General features: G+C 39.4%; 1 long non-coding RNA gene and 1 pseudogene across 2 annotated transcripts in view; one reads left to right on the forward strand and one right to left on the reverse strand.

Moving 5' to 3' along the window:
• The first annotated feature begins 3,432 nt into the window (after nucleotides 1-3,432).
• LOC144307956 (nascent polypeptide-associated complex subunit alpha pseudogene) lies at nucleotides 3,433-4,107 on the forward strand (annotated as a pseudogene).
• Nucleotides 4,108-11,587: 7,480 nt separating this feature from the next.
• Nucleotides 11,588-22,671, reverse strand: part of LOC144307663 (uncharacterized) — a 29,024-nt gene continuing 17,940 nt past the window's right edge. For both annotated transcript variants that reach the window (XR_013374441.1, XR_013374442.1), the window contains exons 2-4: nucleotides 17,433-17,570; nucleotides 16,527-16,713; nucleotides 11,588-11,775 (exon numbers count right to left, since the gene is read on the reverse strand). This is a non-coding gene — a long non-coding RNA (uncharacterized LOC144307663). The remainder of the gene's footprint in view (nucleotides 11,776-16,526; nucleotides 16,714-17,432; nucleotides 17,571-22,671) is intronic.

Raw genomic sequence — 22,671 nt, forward strand, 5'->3', positions numbered from 1 at the left:
AAGGTATTCTCTACTGTCTTCTATACCTTTTTCAGGCCCCGTTAGTATCCTTATAATTATTGTTTTAAATTCTAGTCCTGATATCTTACTTATATCTGTATGTATTAAATCTTCTGCCCAACATTTCTTCCTGTTCTTTATTTTCTGCTGATTTCTTACATGTTTTCATTTTGGTGCAAAATAAAAATAAAAATAAAATAAATTAAAAATAAAGTAAGATAAATAAAGGAAGGTGTTTTGGCCTGCTTCCTTGGGTCTTTTTTCCAGTTTGTAGATGTGAAGCTTTGTTCTATAAGACTTATGTTCAGTTTTTTGGATGTTCAGAATGAGTTCATATTTATCTAGCTGTGTTCAAAGGAGGAGGCAAGCTTAGGGGTGCCCTACTCCTCCACCATCTTACCTCTCTCTTCATATATTTTTTGTTTCCTCTTAATTTCTTGACTGACCCATTCATTGTTTAGTCACGTGTTATTTAGTCACCATGTATTTATGACCTTTTAGATTTTTTTTGTGGTTGATTTCTAGTTTCATATTGTTGTGGTTTAAAAAGATGAATATTATTTCAATCTCTTTGAATTTGATGGGTTTCATTTTTTTTGCCTACCATATGATCTATTTTGGAGAATGCTTCATGTGCACTTGAAAAGAATGTATATTCTGTTGTTTTTGGATAGAATGTTCTGAATATATCTGTTAAATCTATCTTCCAACATGTTATTCAAAGCCATTGTTGCTTTAATGATGTTCTGTTTAGATTATCTGTCAGTTGTTGTAAGTTGAGTGTTAAAGTCACCTACTATTATTGTATTATTATCACTTAATTGCTTTATGTTTGTTATAAACTATTTTATATATTTGGATACTCCCATATTGGGTACATAAATACTTATTGTTGGTATGTATTATTGGATTGTTCCCTTTATGATTATATAGTGTCCTTCTTGTCTCTTGTTACAGTCTTTGTTTTATTTATTTATTTATTTATTTATTTATTTATTTATTTATAATATTTTATTTATTTATTCATGAGAGACAGAGAGAGGGAGGAAGAGACACAGGCAGAGGGAGAAGCAGGCTTCATGCAGGGAGCCTGACATGGGACTTGATCCCAGGTCTCCAGGATCACACCCTGGGCCAAAGGTGGTGCCAAACTGCTGGGCCACCGGGGCTGCCCACAGTCTTTGTTTTAATGTTCATTTTGTTTGATATCAGTATTGCTATCCTAGCTTTCTTTCACTTCCATTTGTATGATAAATGTTTTTCTACCCCTTCACTTTCAATCTGCATTTTTCTTTAGGTCTAAACTGAGTCTTTTGTACATAGCATATAAATGTGTATTATTTATTTAACAATGTTTTTTATTTAAATTCCAGTTAGTTAACATACAGTATAATGTTAGTTTCATATATATTATATAGTGATTCAACAATTTCATACATCACCCTGTGCTCATCACAAGTGTATTCCTTAATGTCAATCACCTATTAACCCATGTCCCCACTGACCTCTCCTCTGGTAGCCATCAATCCATTTGTTTTCTATAATTAAACCTCTGTTTCTTTGTTTTCCTTTCTCTTTTTTTCCCCTATGCTTGTTTATTTTGTTTCTTACATTCCACATATGAGTGAGATCATATGGCATGTGTTATTTTTGTGCAGTCAGTCATCCCATATCTTTTGATTGGAGCATTCAGTTCATTTACATTCAAAGTAATTATTTTTTTAAAGATTTTATTTATTTATTCACAAGAGACACACACAGAGAGAGAGGCAGAGACACAGGCAGAGGGAGAAGCCGGCTCCATGCATTAAGCCCAACGTGGGACTCGATCCCGGGACTCCAGGATCACGCCCTGGGCCAAAGGCAGGCTCTAAACCATTGAACCACCCAGCGATCCCTAATCAAAGTAATTCTTGATAGATATCTAGTTATTGACATTTGTTACTTGTTTTTTGGTTGTTTTGTAGTTCTCTGTTCCTTTTTTTCTTGCTCTTTCTCCTGTGGTGTTATCATATTCTTTAGTGATATGGTTGAATTCCTCTCTTTCTATTTTTCCATATACATTATAGGCTTTTTATTTGTTGTTGTCATTAGGTTGGTGTACAACATCCTATGCATACAATTGTCTATGTTAAGTTGTTGGTTGTTTATGTTTGAACACATTATGAAAACATTAAATTTTTACTCTTTCTCTCACATTTTATGTATATGATGTCATATTTACATCCTTTTATTTTGTGAATCCCTTGACTGATTATTATAGATAATATAGCTTTTACTGCTTTTGTGCATTAACCTCTGTATGATTTCATAAGTAATTAATCGACTACTTTTATTATGTTTCTATTTAACTGAAATTTTTTCCTTTCCTAATTTTCTTACTTCTGATTTTGGCCTTTTTTTCCACTCAAAGAATTTTCTTTACCATTTCTTGAAAGGCTGGTTTAGTGCTGACAAACTCCTGTAACTTTCGTTTGTCAGGGTAACTCTTTACTTCTCCTTCTATTCTGAATGAGATAGCCTTGCTGGATAGAGTATTCTTGGTTGCTGACTTCTTTCTTTCAGCACTTTAAATATATCATGTCATTCTATTGTGGCCTGCAAAGTTTCTGCTAAAAAAGTCAGCCAATTGTGTTATGTGGTTTCCCTTGTATGTAACTGTTTACTTTTTCTTCCTGCTTTCAGAATTCTCTATCACTACTTTTTTGCCATTTTATTTTTATGTCTTGGTGTAGACTGCTTTGGTCTAATCTTGTTGTGGACTCTGTGTGTTCCGTATTTGGATGTCTGTTCCTTTTCCCAGATTAGGGATATTTTCAGCCCTAAGATTAGTACTTAATGATGAAAAACTGAGAGTATTCCCTCTAATATCAGGAACAAGACAAAGATGTCCACTCCAGTAGGTTTTACTCAACATAGTACTGAAAGTCTTAGCCACAGAAATCATACAAGAAAAAGAAATAAGAGGCACCTATATTGTTAAAGAAGAAGCTAAATTGTCACTATTTGCAGATGACATATTATATACAGAAAATCCTGGACTCCACCAAAAAATTACTAGAAGTAATAAATGAATTCAGTAAAGTTGCAAGATACAAAATGAATACCCCAAAATACACAGTGTTTCTATACACTAATAACAAAGTAGCAGAAAGAAAAATTAAGAAAACAACTTTGTTTACAATTGCCTCCAAAAGAATAAAATACCTAGAAATAAGCAACTAAAAATGTGAAAGACCTGTACTCTGAAATCTATAAAACACTAATGAAACAAATTGAAGATGACACAAACAAATGGAAAGATATTCCATGTTTATGGATTAGAAGAATTAATATTGTTAAAATATACCCAAAGCAATCTACACATTCAATGAAATCCCTATTGGCTTACTCTCTTTCTCTGCCATCTTCATTCTTCCTTCCTTGCACAAAATGTATGGTGAAGCCATAAAAACCATCCCTGCTACAGAGTAAGAGTTACCACAGCTCCAGGCTGAGACAGGGTCTGGAACAGAATATGACAGGTATAAATCAGTACCAGAGCTCAAGGAACAGGATTCCACACAGACGACCACACAACAAGCCCAGGTGGCAGCAGCAGCTGAAATTGATGAAGAACCAGTCAGAAAAGCAAAACAGAGCCGGAATGAAAAGAAGGCATGGAAAGCTATGTTCAAACTCAGTCTTCAACAGGTTATGAGAGTCACTATCTAGAAATATAAGAACATTCTCTTTGTCATCACAAAACCAGATGTCTACAATAGCCCTGCTTCTGATACCTACATAGTTTTTTTTTTTTTTTTTTTTTTTTTGAGAAGCCAAGATGGAGGATTCATCTCAGCAGACACAACTAGCGGCTGCTGAGAAATTCAAAGTTCAATGTGAAGCTGTCTCAAACATTCAATAAACACACAGACTCCAACTGTACAAGAGGAAAATTAAGAAGAAGAGGTTGATGAAACAGATGAAGAGGTTAAGGACATAGAATTGGTCATGTCACAAGCAAATGTGTCAAGAGCAAAGGCAGCCCAAGCCCTGAAGAACAGCAGTAATGATATTAGAAATGCTATTATGGAATTAACAATGTAACCATATGAAAATGAGAACTGTCTTCTCATGTTTCAAAAGAATAACTGAAGCTTGGTTTGAAATTTGTACTATTTCTATCATTAATAAAGTTATGGCTTCTTGTTGGATGAAAAAAAAAAAAAAGAAAAAGAAATCCCCGCCAAAATGCCAACAGCATTTTTCACAAAACTAGAACAAATATTAAAATTTGATGGAACTAAAAGACCTCAAATAGCCAAATCAATCTTGAAGAAGAAAAACAAATATGTGGAGGTATCACAATTCTATATTTTAAGATATACTCCAAATCTGTAATAATCAAAACAGTATGATACTAGCACAAAAATAGACACATATAACAGTGAAACAGAGCAGAAAGCCTAGAAATAAATGCACAATTATATGGTTAATCTCCAAAAAAGGAGGCAAGCATATGCAATGGGAAAAGGTAGTTTCTTTTTTTTTAATTTTTTTATTTACTTATGATAGTCACACACAGAGAGAGAGAGGCAGAGACACAGGTAGAGAGAGAAACAGGCTCCATGCACCGGGAGCCCGACGTGGGATTCGATCCCGGGTCTCCAGGATCGCGCCCTGGGCCAAAGGCAGGCGCCAAACCGCTGCGCCACCCAGGGATCCCCAAAAGGTAGTTTCTTTAACAAATGGTGTTGGGAAAACTGGTCATCTACATGCAAAAGAATGAAACTGGACCACTTTCTAACACTATATACAAACATAAACTCAAAATGGATTAAAAACCTCAATGTGAGACTTGAAAACATAAAAGTCCTGGAAGAGAACATAAGCAGTAATTTCTCTGACATCAGCAGTAGTAAAATTTTTCTTACCTCAAAGATACTGATGTAGTTAAACACTGGGACACCTGCACCCCAATGTTCATAGCAGCAATGTCCACAATAACCAAACTGTGGAAGAAGCCACGATGCCCTTCAACAGATGAATGGATGAAGAAGATGTGGTATATACATACAATGGAATATTACTCAGCTATTAGAAGAGACGAATACCCACCATTTGTTTTGACATGAATGGAACTGGAGGGTATTATGCTGAGTGAGATAAATCAATCAGAGAAGGGCAATCATCATATGGTTTCACTCATACATGGAATATAAGAAATAGTAAAAGGGATTATAAGGAAAAGGAGGGGAACTGAGTGGGAAAAATTAAGGAGGGAGAAAAACCATGAAAAACTACTAACTCTGGGAAACAAACAAAGGGTTGTGGAAGGGGAGGTGGTTGGGGGGTGGGGTAACTGAGTGATAGGCATGGAGGAGGGCACTTGATGGGATGAACACTGGGTATTATACTATATGTTGGCAAATTGAATTTAAAGTAAAAAAATAAAAAAATTCTAGATATATCTTCTCAGACAAGGGGAACAAAAGCAAAAATAAACTACTGGGAATACATCAAAATACAAAAGTTCTGTGCAGCAAAGGAACCATCAACAAAACAAAAAGGAAACCTACCAAATGGGTGAAGATATTTTCAAATGGTATATCTAAAAAGGAATTATTATAAAAATATATAAAGAACTTATACAACTCAACAAAACAATTTGATTAGAAAATGGGCAGAGTACCTGAATATTTTCCCCAAGAAGATATACAGATAACCAACAGACATGAAAAGATGTTCAAGATCACTAATCATCAGGGAAATGCAAATCAAAACCATAAAGAAATATTACTTTACAACTGTTAGAATGGCTAAAGTAAAAAGAAGAAGAAATAACAGGTGTTGGTGAGGAAGTGGAGAAAAAGGAACCCTCATATACGGTTGGTGGAAATGTCCATTGATACAATGACTGTGGAAAACAATATGAAGGTTCCTCAAAAAATTAAAATAAAAGTACCATATGATCTGATAATTCCACTATTGGATATTCACTCAAAGAAAACAAAAGCACTCATTTAAAAATAGATGAATGGATAAAGAAGATATGGTAGTCAGCAAAAAAACAGGTTGAGATTATGCTATCTGACACACGTAGATGGACCTAGAAGGTATTATGCTAAGTGAAATAAGTCAGACTGAGAAAGACAAATACCATATGATTTTACTCATAAGTGGAATCTAAAAAAACCCACACAAATGAATAAACAGGAAGCGGAATCAGATCTATGAAAGAGAAAAATTGATGGATGCCAGAAGGGAGGCTGGTGGGTGCCTGGGGAAAATGGGTGAAAGAAAGTGGGAGATACCGGCTTTCAGTATGGAATGAATAAACCATAGGAATAAAAGGCACAACATAGGATGGAAAAAAAGAGAGACCATGGCCAAATCTGTTAGCACTTCTTTGCATTTATCCTTTGCTAAGTTTCCTTTTATTCTTCTACTTCCATTACCTAGGCAACTGCAATTTTCATCCTAAGAATAGGGAAGTTCTGCTCTATAATGACTACTAGATGTGCAGTGTAATCTGTGTCTTTGACTTGCTTGACCCATTTTTTACGACTTCTAGTTTTACAAACCTGGTTCTTTGGGGGTAGCAGTGTTGTTTGCAGGCTTGTAAGATAGCATGCTAAATCAGATACAGCCACTGTGGACATAGATTCATGACATCTGGTATCTATAATGTTCTACATATGTGTCTGTGACTTAAACTATATATTTTATGATCTAATAAAGAGATAATCATCTAGATGATAATTATAGTTACCATTTACTGGTTGCTTACCATGTGCCAAACACTGCATGAAATGTGTGTGTGTGTGTATGTGTGTGTGTGTGTGTGTGTAGTTTTATTAACCCTTACAACAAATTTATTAAGTTGGTAAACCATTATTTCCATAATACAAATTAGGAAACTTGGGTATAGAGAAAGGTTAAGCACCTTATACTGTGTCATACATTGAAGAAGCTTGTGCCCAGGTTTGTGACTATGAAATTCATGCACTTAATCTTTTGATATATACTGCTTGATTTATTCTAAGGAACTAAGCCCAGAACACTCATGACAATTCCAACCCTTAACTAAATCTGTAAAATGCAAATTGGATCAGGGCATATTTGAGGGTTTTGTACCTGCTATTTCCCCATGGGTTATTTTGATGGGCTCCAGACAAAGTCAACACATATTAGAGATAGTATGCCAGCAAGGCCCAAGGACTTGCAACATTTCTCATATAATTTTGGAAAGATCACCTTATACTTCTTTAACATGGATAATATCCTCATCAAAGTTCTGTAGAAAATATATTGTCTTGTAGGTTGTCTCTTGAATCCCAGGACTCTGAAGAACTGGCCCCAGCTTAATTTCACGTTTTTGGCTTTGAATAAATCATTTAAGTAAGCACTTAGCTGGCATTTCTTGGCTTTCTGACTGTTCACTTCAATCTTCTACCATAGAGACTTCTATTTTGGCATCTATGTTGCCACCTCCTGGAATGAGGAAGCTGTCCCTCAGCTAGATAACTAAACATAACTAGCAGCTGGAGGGCAAAATCATTTTAGCAGCATAGAAGGCTATTCACATAAGGTATGGACCAATAAGTAGCCTATTCTATTCTAGGTAAATCAGAAAACCCTCCTCACCTGAGTGGGTAGAAACATTTTTGGACTTTAGTTCTCTTTATTGCTCCAGCTATAAAGCTCACAGTGAAGGGCTGTTGCCCATGAGCTATGCAGCTGAGTGGGGTCTCTAAGGCCCCATTATACTAGGAAGGCTGTTGAGGCAAGTGGTTGGTGGAGAGGAAACAAAGAGAACAGTCCAGTTAGTGAAGGAGTAAGTCATACATCATTTCCAGAGTTCAGATAAGTGCTATGGCTCAAAAAGAAAGGCAGATTGAGTAAAGAGAATGAGGGAATAGAGGTTGTGGAAAATACTGAACAATGAATATTGATTGCTTTTCTCTCATTGTTAGACTTTAGGACGACCTCTGGGTAAGTCTGAACAAAAGTGGGCTATCAGAAAACTGGGCTTCCCTGATGTTTCTGTCCTCCTTCCCTTGCCTTGGTTGATTCTGTTCTCAGCCACCATGGGCTGGATGACCTCCAGTCCCTTGCCCTCAGGCTTAAGAGTCTTTGGGCAGACCAAATGGAACATTCATGTGCAAGGTTGGTGAAATAAATCAAATAGGGAAAAAATCCATTTTGGTGTGGTCATTGTGTCAACTTTTATTATTTCAGTTCAGCATGGCTGCATATATAAATCTCCTGTAAGGAACTAGAAAAGGGATACGTGAAATAACATTTCTAAGCGGCATGGTCACTTGCTTCTAATAATAATTACTACTTGCAAAGCCTGGAAGTGCTTAAGATGTTCATATTTTTTGAACGATTGACTGGTTCCCTTATTTATACATATAAGAAAAAAAGGCAAGTAGGGAGAGGAAATTGTCTGTTGCTTCAGAAACGTGAAAGTCACATTTTTGGCACTGTTTCCTGGTTGATGTCATTCTGGGGAATGTGCTAAAGGCCATGGTTTTCCAGAGGGAAAAGTTTTTTTCCATAGCAGGCTGTTTGTGGGCACTTATTGCCCCCTCTGAAGTCAGGCCAAAACCAAACTAGGCCTTTTTCTGCCTTGTTTGGCAGTACTAGGTCAAGCCCACCTGAAGCAGGAGTCCAAAACTTTTTCTGGTCACTGTGCCCGGGCATTCCCTGAATCCTCTTGTACTTTCTGAATCTTCTCTTCAGGGGCTTCTCAGCTGCTTGACCTTGCACAGGCTGCTGGTAAGGTTGGTTTTCCCCTGCTGTGTGAAAGCTATATGGGCTGCCAGGGGTATGTGTATATGTAAGGGCCATCTGACTCCTAAGGTAGATCACAGCATAATGTGGGTTGAGGCTTGGACCCATCTGCTCTCATTCCTTCTTACCTCCTAAAAGGTCCCAAAGCAAAATGGGATATAGACCCCACTGTCATATGATACTAGTCCTATCCCTACCCCCAATTTCCTTGTCCAGCCTGGTCTTCATGCTCCTATATGAAGATGTTTTGAGACCCTTTAAAAACCACTTGTCACAAGGGATGCCTGGGTGGTTCAGTGGTTGAACGTCTGCCTTCAGCTCAGGGTGTGATCCAGGGTCCCAGGATCAAGTCCTGCATCAGGCTCCCTGCAGGAAGCCTGCTTCTCCCTCTGCCTGTGTTTCTCTCTCTCTCTCTCTCTCTTTCTGTGCCTCTCATGAATAAATAAATAAAATCCTTTTTAAAAGCCACTTGCCATGGTTTAGAGGACTTTACTTGGGTCCATCTAGCATAAAAGAAAGAGATCTTTGCATCATGAAATTGGCCAGTAGTTTAGTGTGGGCCACAAAAAGTCAGGCTTGGATTCTCATTATTTTCCAACCCCCTCAGCATACAGGCAGACACTTGGACTCCAGGATCATTCCCACTTCTAAACTTTTATTCTCACCTTAATGGATACCTATTTCATCATGTGCCTTACACAAAATTACTCTCACTACTGGCTCACCATTGTACCCTCATCTGGCTCAGGCCTCTGCTTAGCTTTTAAATCCTCTAACACAACTCCAGCTTTGATCTCCTATTCCCTCAAATTTATTCTTTACCATATTTATAGCCATTTCATTAATTTTATAAATGAAAGGTTACCTTAGAAAGATCAATGCTCTAATGGAGGCATTTATACAAAGCATAGTAATGGCCCCAAAGAAGCTTTTATTAGTTTTGCTTTGGGGGGGGTCAGAGAAAACCTTGCAGATGAGCTGATGCTTAAAGCTGAATCTTTAAGGTTCAGAATAAGACCACCAGGAAAATATGTGATAAGGAGAAGATGATACCTAGAAACACCTCCAGGTGGCTATATATCAGGGCCTTATTATCTTCATATCCTGCTATAAGTTTCCTTGGGAATAATCACATCAGGAGCTCAAAATCAAAGAAAGGAGTTCAGCTCAGAATATCTCAGAGTATCAACAGTGGGACATAGATCTTTAGAGAATGTCTACTCCAACTCATTTATTTTACTGATAAGGAATCTGAAATCTAAAAGGTTGAAAGGACCCACCCACAAGCACACAGCTAGTTAGTGGCAGAGGTAGAACTGGAGGTAGAAGGATTCCTGAAGTGCCATTGCAGGGCTAATTCCAGGTTACTTCATGGCCTTATCATGTCCCAGTTGCCCCTTTGATCTTTTCTTATGAGAGCTCCCATCAACCACCCTTCACTCACAGAGGTTCCCTTTCAAGTCTGGGCAGCACTGTTGGTTGCCACTAACTCCCTATGTGACTTTAGAAAAATTACATTTCTTTGTTGGCCCTTAGTTTCTTGTATCCCCATCTAGAAATGGGTGAGGGTTAACTAATAAGTTTCTATATCTAAACCTTATTGAGAGGGGGCACACAGCTAGTAGTTTGTACAGGAGCTTCACTTTTTTGTATATTTGCTGGAGTGGAATACAGAGATCTGAACGGGGTTAACTAAAAGTAGTATAAAAATATAGTGGGAACTAATACCCTGGAGGCTTTCTACAGGCTTGGATAAAAATCTATTTCTTTGAGTGTAGTCCTTTTATTTTTAATGATATAACCAAAGCCCAAGTTTGGAGTTGGGTAAGTTCTCATAGATGGTTAGTGAGGATCTGGGCCTCAAACCCACATCTTCTGACTTAAAGTCCAGTACTTACTGCCTAATTGAGCTAGTTATGTCCTGTACAGGGCAGTGCTAAAAAGTCTAAGAGTTCAGCAGGAGTCTGTTACAAATAGAGTTCAGTTGCATCATGAGCAAGGGTATTTGCAGCTGGCCAGTATGAAGACAGGAAGTTCAGAGCTTTGAGAGCAGGGGAAGATACAGTTGTCTCCTTAGACCACATTTGGGAATTTTGGAGATTTCTTTGGGCCTGAGCCTCAAGAGGTAGAGGGGTTCAGGGTATAGTTATCTCCCACTTTACTTCCTTCTAATTGCTTCTTGTTCACACTGTCTTTCCTTTTACCTCCATATGACTAGCCCACCTTCTTCTAGTCATAAACAGAGATAATCAATCTCTGAGTTACCTTACCTCCATTTTCCCACTACCTCTCATAGTAACTTTCAAAGGAGCAAAACATCTCACAAACCACTTTTGCATTTGCTTTTGCTTTGAATTTCATGCTGTTTGAGATTGTTTTTGTGTACTCCCAGAATGCTCTTGTGGGAAAAAAAGAGTTAAAGTCCAGCTTCTTCCTCTTCACAAACATGGCTTATACCATACAGTCAGTGTCTCATTCATAACTATACTTTCTAATGCCTTTTATTCTTTGGGTTGGTTCAAGTGGTCTCTAAGCCATTGGTACTTCTTCACTGTGGGTGGGGCAGGTGCTCTTTTTGGAAGATGGGGGAGATGAGTTTAGTTCTGGACAAGTTGATTCTCAGAGGTTTATTCTGAAGTGGATATGTTGAATAGGCAATTGGATATCTAAGTCTGGAATTTGAGAAACACTTTTGGCTGGAGATATAATTTGAGAGTTGTCAGCAAACAGATACCATTTTAAGACGTCAGAATTGAGATGATTTAGGGACTAGGTGCAAGGAGAAAAGAGGTTCCATGAAAGTTCTCAGGCCACAGTTTATTAATGAGCTGGGAAGCTGTGGAAACTCATCTCCTGGGAGGAGGCAGCTTTGTTCTTTTACCCAGATTGGTATAATTGGGTTGCTAAGTGTGTTGCAGTAGAAAAAGTGAGTCCACTCGTTCATTGTATGCCTGAGGTAAGTCATCCACATGTTCTGGACCTCGGTTTTCTCACCTGTATAATGAGAGAGTTGAAAGGGATGATGTGATATTCTAGAATGGTTTATCACTTCTACTAATGGAATCAACAAAGTCCTGCTAAAATGTTATCTGTTGGAGTGACAAGCATGTGAAGGCATTTTGTAAAGTGACAAATCCTATGTAAATGATAATTGCCAAGGTTATAGTTATGTTCTGCTTTATTTGTGGGATGTTGATGTGTAAAGATTATTGACCTGGGGAATCAAGCACACCTAGGTTTCTCTTCTGGCTCTGGCTCTGAGTTGTTATGTGAATATGTCCCTTTGAATATGACCCTTTCCTTCTCTGGTTCTGTTTTCACATGTGTAAAATGAGGGACTTTGGTTTATGCCAGTGATTTTCAATATTTTTAAAAGAAGAGAATCTCATTTTAAAAATGAAATCAGTGTAGGGATGCCTGGATGGCTCAGTTGGTTATGCATTCAACTCTTGATTTTAGCTCAGGTCATGATCTCAGTGTTGTGGGATTGAGGCCCCCCCCCCACTCCACCCCCTGCCTTGGGCTCCATGCTCAGCATGGAGTCTGCTTGAGATTCTCTTTCTCCCTCTCCCTCTGCCCCTCCCTCCCCACTTGTATGTACTCTGTTTCTCTAAAAAATGGAAAAAATGATATTTTAGCTTCTCTGATTGAAAAAGCAGGTTGGATAGGGGCTAGAGGCTCTAGTCATCTCAGAACATACCTTGAGCTACTTCTAGGATCCAGGAATAACAAGAAATACAGACTGATCCTCAACTAACTGAGCTATCAAGGCCCTTTCAATTCTGACATCCTGTAGTTTGAGTTTCCCTTAGTATCATATAAAGTTCAGAGGTCAGCAACGTTTTTCTGTAAAGGGTCAGATAGTATTTTAGGTGTTGTGGTCACTATGGTCTCTGCCTTCTCTTCTTCCTCCCTCTCCCTCCTTGTCCCTCTGTCCTCTTCCTTCCTGCTCCTCCTTCTCTTCCTCCCCCTCCTCCTAGGACCTATGTACAGCCTGCAATATACAGAATGCCCTTAACTGGGCCTAGGGAGGGTGGTAGAAGGTATAAACCATGGTGGAACGTGAGCCTTAAGCTTATTCAGAACGCTGCTTGAAGCAAACCAGCTCCCCTCTTTCACAGTCCCCATGGCTCAGCTGGCCCATTCTGTGTGCACACAGCCTCAGAGAAGGCACAGCTAGTAACAGTAGCCCAAGGAGGCTCTAGCCTAGAAAGTGTGGCTATTTGTTGCAGACACAGCTGGGGTGGGGGGCAAAGGGGATCATTCAAACATGAGTCCAGGCAGAGAGGAGGAGAGACCTAATTGGAATCAGATGTCTCTGCAGAGCAATTACATTGCCACCTGGTTATGAGAATCTTAGCTTTGCAGAATCCAAAGGGCTTTTCCAGACAGCATTTAATTCATCTTCACTGCTCCCTTGGGAATGAGAAAAGAAGGATAGAAGGTATAGCTGTGGTTGTAAGGAGTTATGGCTTAGGAGTCAGGAGCCACAGCTTGGTTACTGACTTGTGAGGTAACCTTGGATAAGTCTCTTCTGCTATCATTTGTAAAGTGGTAGCATTGGATCAGATCAGTGATTATCCCCAGACTAGAGCAGGAATATCACTTGGGAAATTTTTTAGAAATTCCATTTTTAAAACTTCATCCCAGACATAGTGAATCAGATACTCTGGAATTGGGGCTCAGAAATGCATGTTTTAACAACACTTCCAGGACACCTGCACCCCGATGTTTATAGCAGCAATGGCCACAATAGCCAAACTGTGGAAGAAGCCTCAGTGTCCATCAAAAGATGAATGGATAAAGAAGATGTGGTTTATGTATACAATGGAATATTACTCAGCCATTAGAAACGACAAATACCCACCATTTGCTTCGACGTGGATGGAACTGGAGGGTATTATGCTGAGTGAAATAAGTCAATCGGAGAAGGACAAACATTATATGGTCTCATTCATTTGGGGAATATAAAAAATAGTGAAAGGGAATAAAGGGGAAAGGAGAAAAATTAGTGGGAAATATCAGAAAGGGAGACAGAACATAAAGACTCCTAACTCTGGGAAACGAACTAGGGGTGGTGGAAGGGGAGGTGGGCAGGGGGTGGAGGTGACTGGGTGACGGGCACTGAGGGGGGCACTTGGTGGGATGAGCACTGGGTGTTATTCTATATGTTGGCAAATTGAACACCAATAAAAAATAAATTTATTTAAAAAAAATAACAAGACTTCCAGGCAAGAGAACCATTGGACTAGAATAATCTATGGCCTTTCCAGCTTTGATCCTCTGATTACATGAGATAATGGATGTAAAAATACATTTTAAACTGTGCCTTACACAGGAATGATGATAATGACAATGATAATGATGGTGATAACAATGATACTCCTGCTGACTTTAAGCCATACTTTGGCAGCCAGGTTCATTCTCTAAGTCAGGAACTTGCTACCCCACCCCTCTGGAGTTTCTCTCAAGGCCTATAAGACAGAGATATGCCCTCCAGGGCGTATATACTTACAAGAGTAGGTAAATTAGGTAAGGTAATCTGTTCCAGATGGTTAATAGAGAAGAAATCCTAGGACAACTATTTTGAAGATCCAAAGAATAGGCATAGCTAGTATTAAAGATTGGTATGTGTGTATATGTGTGCATGTGCGTGTGTGTGTGTGTGTGTGTGTGTGTGTGTGAGAGAGAGAGAGAGAGGGAGGGAGAGAGAGAGAGAGAGTGAGCTCACTGCGGGCTGGGGGGTTGTGGCTTTGGAAACAACTCGTCGTATTAGTGGTAGTAAGGTCTTGAAGGATGGAGAAGATTTAAACACTTTCCAGAAAGGTGGGAGGACATTATAAGGTATGAATGTAAAGGAGAGGCACAAATTTAAAAAGCATATGACTTCAGCTTGTTATAGCATTAAGACTAGAAAGATCCTTATATTTGTCCAGGGTTCTGGGTGATTTCCTGGGTGTTAGCTGTAACACCAGTCATTTTCTTCCCATTCTGGAAAACATATTGGAAAAATGTGAATATGAATCACAGTATATGGAGGGACCTAGACTCTGTTCTAGAATATAAAAATTAAGTCATTCACAAACATTTATACTTTAGTGATAAACTTATTTTAACACACTTTCAGGTGATCTCAATATTCCATACATCCTGATTGAACAGATGACTTCTACAAGGTCATCCAAAAAGTTAATGGGACTGGAACGCAGTGTTCCTGACTTCTAGTTTGGGGTATTTCCTCTGTATTCTGTATTTGCTCAGGGGCTTCTGGAATGGAGAAGTTTGACCAAAATAAAGTTTAAAAAGCATGTGTTTGAAGTACAGCTAGAAGGACGCTAAGATACAACTATCAAGAACTTGGAATGCCAAGCTGAAGCTTTTGAATTTTCTCTTGTAGGTAATGGGACACTGCTAAACCTTCTGGAACCGTGGTATAGCATCATTTGCAATTTAGGAAGGTTACTCCTAAATGGTTTAATCTAGGTCTAACTGGTGGATTGGAGTGGGAGAGCATTTGGAGGGAGCAAAACAACTAAGAAGTAGACCTAAATGTAGGTTGGAAATGCCATAGACCTACCCCCTCTTCCATGCCATGAGTACATTTGTATTTTTAACAGAAGAAACAATATAACTACAAGACCATAGTTTTTCTCCTGGGATTTCAACCACTAGTGACAGGGATATTTGGAAGCCTCAGGATTCCTGGCCCTGGAACATAACACTGTGGAGATCTCTTTCCTGGACTGCACTAAGACCAGCCCTTGCTAAAGCTCAGTGCTGCTCTCTGCTCTCTGGTTTCATTTTGCACCCAGATTTCTATGTATTATGAGCCAGGGGCCCAGAGTTTAGGGGGTATTTAACTGTTCCTTTCACAAAGTCCCAGGCTCAGGGAAATTACTTATACATGTTACTATGCCAGTTGCATCACACAATCCCTTCCAGAGACCCTGGCTACAAGCTTCATAGTGTGTAGCCTCTAAAGTTCATTCATACCCATTATCTCAGTTCATTCTTATTAGGCCTTGTAAGGTGGGCAGTCTTATTATAATTTAATGGGATGAAGTTGAAGACCAGAGAGGGGAAAGTAGCTTGTCATTCAGCCAATGAGTAGTATAGCTTACTTATTCTGCCTTATAGGCAACATTCTATGCTCTCACTTGCATTGTTGGGGCTGTGGTGGTCATTTTTATGAGTGTACTAAAAGCTCTCTCAGATCTCAGACAAGGCCCAGCATGGGGCAGAGAAGGAACAGAAGACCAAGAAACCAAATTTCTCTTCATTTCTTGTCCAGGGCCCCTCCCTCAAAACCATACTGCTTCCCTTGAATGTATTGACAGGCCTCAGTAGACTCATAGCCCTGTACCCCCTGTCTGTCTGATGCTAGTGATACTCTGCATGAAAATACATCACCTTTGCCTGAAACCTGCCATGTTTCCTTTTTGCCATTCTCTCTTTTAGCCCTGGCAGCTGGAACAAAGATGCAAACCAGGGACTGCCCTTCCGTGGGCTAACTCAAGTGGTGAGGCTCATAAATCCAGATCTTCCTTAGACACTACAAAAAGCCAATCATTGAGAGATCAAATCACCACTACACATAGTGACAGAGCCTTTAAAATATAGATGGCACAGGGTCTTCAGCTGAAGCTGCTTTGGATAGACCTTTCCAGGACTCTGACTGGGTCTTCAGTATGAGCCAAAGGCAACACCAACCAGAGTAGCATTAGCCTTACTTTCAGAGTTCATACCATGTCATGCTGTCCAGATTTTCATCATGAATGTTCCGGAGACTCAAATGCAAAGGGAATTGTGTTGATTTCAACTGGAAAATATTCCTGCCATCTCAATGTTCTCTGGAATAGTCAGCTTGCAGCTGTCATGGGGTGGCCCCCTCCCTGTAATGCATGGCTTTTCCAAGGCTCAAGCTCCAGGGATCTGGAGGGGAAGAGAAAGAGGGGACCAGGGTTATGTACCCCTTCCCCCCAGTACATAACCAGTACATGGCCAGTGCTTGCATTTTTCAGGCCTGAAATTGGGTCTCTGGGGTTGGGGTTGGGGGTGAGGTAGAAGGGTTCATGGAACAGGTCCCTGTTGGGTGGATCCCTGCTTGCAACTTGTTGCATTTCTTTGACTGGCTTCCAACAGGAAGAATTCATCTCCTGATGAGGAAGCATATTCCCCTGGATAGAGAATGTAGTGGGCTGGGAGGCAAGAGACCTCAACTTCTTCCATTTAAAGTGGAACTATGAATACCTGCTGCTCACATATATGGAGTAAGAACAAGGTGTAGGGGACATTGATGAATGTGTGAGGGGAAATGAAGGGATGGTAAGAGTATTACCTCCCTCGGACTGAGGGAACTAAACTAACTGCTCTTATTTCCTTTCCCCTTGTCCTATGATGTTGGTAAAATGGCAAGGTATGGGAAAGTCCCCAAGACTTTAGACAGTGATGGGACAAAAGGAAAAATGGTGGTATAAGCAGTAGCATAACCTAATATGCAAGTGGGTATGCCCTAAAACCTTCTCAAGATGTTGACAGCCAACTGGAAGCAAAGTCTTGTGATAATGGGATATAAGATGTTGGGGTTAGGAGTGACACATAAGGTGCCAAGAAGAAGGAGGGTGCCCAAGACAAATTTTATTGCCTCTTACCATTATGTCTTGGACTGGTGCTAATTCTATCCAAAAACTGCCTTCATTGGCTGCATGGATTGTCAGGGCCTTGGCCTAGCTTTGGTTTCTCCAATCCTCTTTTTCCCTTTGGGTGAGAGTCGTACTTGGGCTGCATACCTGGAAGGAGGTATCAGAGAATACAGAAAACAGTCTCTGCCCTGGCATCAGAAGTCACTTTGGTTCTACCTGTGCTCTGGCACTCTTATATTTGACATACTGGCTTATTGAGACCTAGACATGTGCTGTCTAGTATGGTAGCCACTAGCCAGATGAACAACACTGTATTGCTCATGAGAAGGCCTGCATAATAGTATGGTTGCTTTGGCAGCAGCCCAGCAATGCTGTGAGACCTCAGGGCTCATATCCTCCTGAGAGTAGAGTAAAATAACTTTTTTAAAATAAGAGCTCTTGTATGAGGCATTTTAAATAAAACAAAACAAAAAGAAAGAAAATCTGGGAAAGTAATTGGACTAGGAATTTTATTACCTGTTGATCATATACTTGCATTTGCAGTGAGCCTAAACCCATAAGTTATCCTCAGGCCTCCTGTTTCAAAGCTCTTTGTAGCCTGGAAAGAGTATTCACAGCCATTACTTCATTCGAGTCTCCTTAATAAGGTGGAGGCAAGTACAGCAGGACTTACTATATTCATCTAACACACAAAGAGACTGAGGCTCAGAAGACTGAAGTGATAACCGAGAGCCAATAGTTATTAAGTGATAGTGCCAGGCTGAGAATTGAAAAATCTTGGGTAGCATCCTTGACTCCTTTCTATTTCCAGTCAACTGCCAAGCCTGAATTATTTTCTTCTTTACCTCATCCTTGATCAGTCCATTTTCTCTCCCTTGTCTTTGTCACCACTACAGCTCAAGCCCTTCAGTTCATTTTCCAGATAGGAATCAGAATGGTCTTTCTAAAACCATTTTCTATAAAACCCTTTCTAATTGCTCTTAAGATAAAGAACAAGCTCTTGAATCTGGCCTACATAGTGCTGTATACTCTTTATCATTTAGCTGTCCATTATCTCTTTCTTTCTTCCCATTCTTGGAAGAAATGCATTCCTTGCATTCTATCCTTTAATAGCTTTGAAATTTTTCAGGTCTTTGAAGATTCTGCCTCCAGTCTGTGCACATGCTATTTCCTCCACCTGCCATACTCTATTACCCCACTCCTCTTCACTTGGTAAACCCCTGCTTATTTTTCAACCCCTAATTCTGATATTTCTTTCTCTAGGAGCCTTCCCCTCACCTCTTTCCACACTCAGGATACTTCTTCACTGAATTCCTATGGCACTCCAGGCTTGCTTATTAATATAGCTGTTATTATATTATATTGTAATTATCTGTTTACTTGTCTATCTCATTTGGTAGATTATGAGTGCCATAAGATCAAGAACTATGCCAATTTTAACCTCCACTATGTCCCTAGCACGTAGCACAAGGCATGGCACATAATGAATGCTTATAGATATTTCTTGACTGATTGAATGAATGAAGGGAAGAATAAATGAATGATGGATCCCAGGTAACCCACCCTGCAATACAGTGTTCTTTATACTTGGAAACAACATATTTTAATAAGGTGGTCATTTAACCTTCAGAACACTGTTTACTAGTCATAGGACCTTAATATTGGAGGAAGAGGCTTGGCATATGCTATGTGCCAAACACACTGCTAAATGATCTATAATCAATGCATGCATTCATTCATTTATCATTTGGAAGGAGGGATTGACAAACATGATTAAGTAAGTAAAACATATATTAGATGGTATTAAATGCTAAGGCGAAAAGTAAAACAGGAAGGAGGGATAGATTATGTGTGTGAGGATTATAATTTAAGATAGGGTTTGAGAATCAGAATGACATGATAAGAGTAGGAAAAACTGAAGGAATAAAGGATAAGGGGGAGGCAGAAAAACTCCAGAGTTTTGAGCCTGGTGATATAGTGAGTCATAAAAAAAGAAAGAGTAACTTGATGTCTCAGGTGAGGTTTCCCAGCATGGAAACGTTCCTTAAAAGGTATCCAAGTTGAAACGTGATGAGAGAATTCAAATGATGTCTGAGTTGTGGGCACATCCAGGACTCATAGGTATAAATGATGGTCATCTGAGAAAAGTGAATATGCAAACCTAGATGAAACAAGGTAGCTTCATTATAGCAGAAATGGCCTGGGGCAGAGAGTTAGGAAAACTGGGTTTAAGCTACCTCTACTGTGAACTCGGTTTGTGACTGGACATTTTTCCTCTCTCTGGACCCTAGTACCATCTATGAATGAGGATATATGGTGGGGTAGATGAGTGGCTTTTAAACTCTGTGCTATGTTACACTATGGGTGTGGAGAGTCCTGTCAGAGCCTATTGAAGTGGAGATGAGTGGATAAAAGCAGTCAGGTTTATTGGTCACCTTTGTGCTTCAACAGAGTCAGTCTCTAGACTACATGGTATCTGAGGTACCTGCTAGATCAAATACTCTGTGACTGATTGCTTGGTAACAGCACTGGAAACCCCTCCTCACAGCTTATTTAAGAATTTGTAGAGGTTTCCTGAGTCATATGAGTATTACAGGGATGTGGAAGGAACAAAGGGAAAGACCCGTATGTAGTGTATGGCATTGATGATATTCTGAACAAGAAAGAGGAATCCTTTAGCTTGGGGATTGGAGTAGCTTCTGTGGTGCTGGTCATCAAACATTGGTCCTTTCCAACAGGGCCAAACCTGACTGTAGATAATATTTTCCACTAGTATAGCTTTGGCTCTCAGACCCAAATGCTACAGAACTGCTGGGCTTTAGTTAACAACACAGGGCTTCCCTACCCATGGGAATAGAGCAACTCATAAAGACTACCATATATGCATATCTTTTTAGTTGATGGTTAATTTCTCAGTGGAATTTGTGTATTCCTGGCTGTATAAAATTACAGAGTTACCGGTCTCCTCTCTTGGTTACTCATGAGAAGTAGGGGATAGTCAGGTCAAGGAGCAGAGGTGACAATTCCTCACCTCTGTAGGCTACATCCTGTTTTATGTAATTCTCTTCAGTTGAAGCTTTTGGATGAGTTTCACATGAATCCTGTGGAGTTGGTAGTGCTTGGCTTCTTATTCTCATTTGATAGATCTCACCTTTTCATCTTTTAAGACCTAGCTTGAACTTTAACTTCCTCTATAGTAATTCCATTTTCATGCAGTCCCTCCACTGCCCGTTCACCATAGTACTTAAACTGTATATTAATTTCTGTGTAGTCATTTTATTGTTCTTGTTTAAATCTCTGATTGTTTGATGTATAGATGTTTTTGTTCCTCCAATAAGCCATTATCACTTATAAAAAGCCTTCTGACTTGTCCCTGCTTCAACTTTTACTACCCCTCCTATAGTCTATTCTCAATATAGAAGCTAGAATGTTCTTTTAAGATACGAGTCAGATCATAACACTTCCTGTGTTCAAAACCTTGCAGTGCACTCTGCACTGAGCAAAATGACTAGAAGGAAAACCTCACCTCAAAAGAAAGAATCAGAAACAGTCCTCTCTCCCACAGAGTTACAAAATCTGGATTACAATTCAATGTCAGAAAGCCAATTCAGAAGCACTATTATACAGCTACTGGTGGCTCTAGAAAAAAGTATAAAGGACTCAAGAGACTTCATGACTGCAGAATTTAGAGCTAATCAGGCAGAAATTAAAAATCAATTGAATGAGATGCAATCCAAACTAGAAGTCCTAACGACGAGGGTTAACGAGGTGGAAGAACCAGTGAGTGACATAGAAGACAAGTTGATAGCAAAGAGGGAAACTGAGGAAAAAAGAGACAAACAATTAAAAGACCATGAGGATAGATTAAGGGAAATAAACGACAGCCTGAGAAAGAAAAACCTACGTTTAATTGGGGTTCCCGAGGGCGCCGAAAGGGACAGAGGGCCAGAATATGTATTTGAACAAATTCTAGCTGAAAACTTTCCTAATCTGGGAAGGGAAACAGGCATTCAGATCCAGGAAATAGAGAGATTCCCCCCCTAAAATCAATAAAAACCGTTCAACACCTCGACATTTAATAGTGAAGCTTGCAAATTCCAAAGATAAAGAGATGATCCTTAAAGCAGCAAGAGACAAGAAATCCCTGACTTTTATGGGGAGGAGTATTAGGGTAACAGCAGACCTCTCCACAGAGACCTGGCAGGCCAGAAAGGGCTGGCAGGATATATTCAGGGTCCTAAATGAAAAGAACATGCAACCAAGAATACTTTATCCAGCAAGGCTCTCATTCAAAATGGAAGGAGAGATAAAGAGCTTCCAAGACAGGCAGCAACTAAAAGAATATGTGACCTCCAAACCAGCTCTGCAAGAAATTTTAAGGGGGACTCTTAAAATTCCCCTTTAAGTAGAAGTTCAGTGGAACAGTCCACAAAAACAAGGACTGAATAGATAACATGATGACACTAAACTCATATCTCTCAATAGTAACTCTGAATGTGAACGGGCTTAATGACCCCATCAAAAGGCGAAGGGTTTCAGACTGGATAAAAAAGCAGGACCCATCTATTTGCTGTCTACAAGAGACTCATTTTAGACAGAAGGACACCTACAGCCTGAAAATAAAAGGTTGGAGAACCATTTACCATTCGAATGGTCCTCAAAAGAAAGCAGGGGTAGCCATCCTTATATCAGATAAACTAAAATTTACCCCAAAGACTGTAGTGAGAGATGAAGAGGGACACTATATCATACTTAAAGGATCTATTCAACAAGAGGACTTAACAATCCTCAATATATATGCCCCGAATGTGGGAGCTGCCAAATATATCAATCAATTATTAACCAAAGTGAAGAAATACTTAGATAATAATACACTTATACTTGGTGACTTCAATCTAGCTCTTTCTATACTCGAGAGGTCTTCTAAGCACAACATCTCCAAAGAAACGAGAGCTTTAAATGATACACTGGACCAGATGGATTTCACAGATATCTACAGAACTTTACATCCAAACTCAACTGAATACACATTCTTCTCAAGTGCACATGGAACTTTCTCCAGAATAGACCACATACTGGGTCACAAATCGGGTCTGAACCGATACCAAAAGATTGGGATTGTCCCCTGCATCTTCTCAGACCATAATGCCTTGAAATTAGAACTAAATCACAACAAGAAGTTTGGAAGGACCTCAAACACGTGGAGGTTAAGGACCATCCTGCTAAAAGATAAAAGGGTCAACCAGGA

This window comes from Canis aureus, chromosome X (genome assembly GCF_053574225.1).
Source record: "Canis aureus isolate CA01 chromosome X, VMU_Caureus_v.1.0, whole genome shotgun sequence".
Classification (NCBI taxonomy): domain Eukaryota; kingdom Metazoa; phylum Chordata; class Mammalia; order Carnivora; family Canidae; genus Canis; species Canis aureus.